Raw genomic sequence first — 1,290 nt, 5'->3', positions numbered from 1 at the left:
TTGGATTGCTGCAAGCAGAGAGGAGAAAGCCTCCATGGCAACCACTCTCTCAATAGAGCTACAGCTTCCACAGAGCTCTGGCCATGGGACACTTCTCCATGGCCTGTCTTCTCGCCATTTCTCCAAAGGCTTCCATTTTTAAATTGAATTATCCTCAGTCTCTGCATTTCCATTCCAAAGCCCTGGAGAAAGTTCACTTGAGTTAAGGGTCAATGTTGTAAAACCCAAAGTCTACTGGGAGAGGCCAGGGGTGTGGATGCGGGTGTCAGAGATACCCCAACGAGGGCAGGACTTGGGGTAGGTTGTCTAAGAAGAATGTCTGAGAGAGAAAGAGCAGCTGAGCATCCCAGACACCATCACCTTGCAACTTAAAAACGGCGTTGCTGCACATCTCAAAGTCCATTCGGAGCGTGGTATCCCAGACATGCCTTAAAGTTCTGAGAACCTTTCCCTCTCACCAACAACTTGAGCAAAAACAGAGACTGTGGTCACCTTTGGAGGAAATGTCACTCTGCTGAGGGGACAGAATCAGGATTTAAAGTGAGAATGATGATGTTGAGTGAGTATGGAGGTAAATGACAGCTCTTGGGGTTGTAAGTGAAATACAGAGGGGAGCTTGGCTTAACAGCAACTCCTTTTTAAGAAAGACCTAGGGTTTTCTTTGCCCAGACACCGACTATGTGCCAGGGCTGTGGCCCAGGAGCCAAGAACTTGGGGTGCACCCGGGGAATCAGAGCATCCTTGGCTGGACTGGGAGGTGGTGGGTGTTGAGCCCTGAGCCTTAGAGACAACAGGATGGTATTAGGGAGCTGGGCTGCAGCAGTTGGTGTGGAAGGTCAGCAGAGGGGTGATATGTTCTCGGCACCAACGTTGGTGCCAGTCTGCAGAGCTGGACAGGTACCCTGAAGGCCTATTCCAAGGAGACGGGCTTCGAAGGTTGGGTTTTTGTAGCCCCAAACTTTATCAACTCCAGTTCAGAGCCCTCAATGGCGGCCCCCTGGTGTAAGCGGGCTTTTAAAATCCGAGTGACCACCTGAAGGTGGCTCTGAGTGGCCCCCAGCTGGGCCTCGGGGATCTGGCTCTGTTTTTCGCCCAATGCCTGCAGAATGGGGTTCTGGGGATGGGTGTGTTGGGAGAGGCGGTCTTCCAGGGCGCATTAGCCAGCGCCCCAGCCGTCCTGGGTCTGCGCCCTTCTTAACCCCTTGCTTGCAGGCGGCCCTGCAGCCGCGGGCTCGGAGCTGGGGCGGGGGGCTGGCGGTGCAGGGGAGGAGGGGGCCGGCGGCGGCGAGC

The sequence above is a fragment of the Elephantulus edwardii genome, unplaced genomic scaffold (assembly GCF_000299155.1).
Source record: "Elephantulus edwardii isolate Elephantulus edwardi_28Jun2011 unplaced genomic scaffold, EleEdw1.0 scaffold00015, whole genome shotgun sequence".
Taxonomy (NCBI): domain Eukaryota; kingdom Metazoa; phylum Chordata; class Mammalia; order Macroscelidea; family Macroscelididae; genus Elephantulus; species Elephantulus edwardii.
The sequence above is the reverse complement of the archived record's forward strand: the minus strand, read 5'-3'. Positions refer to the sequence as shown.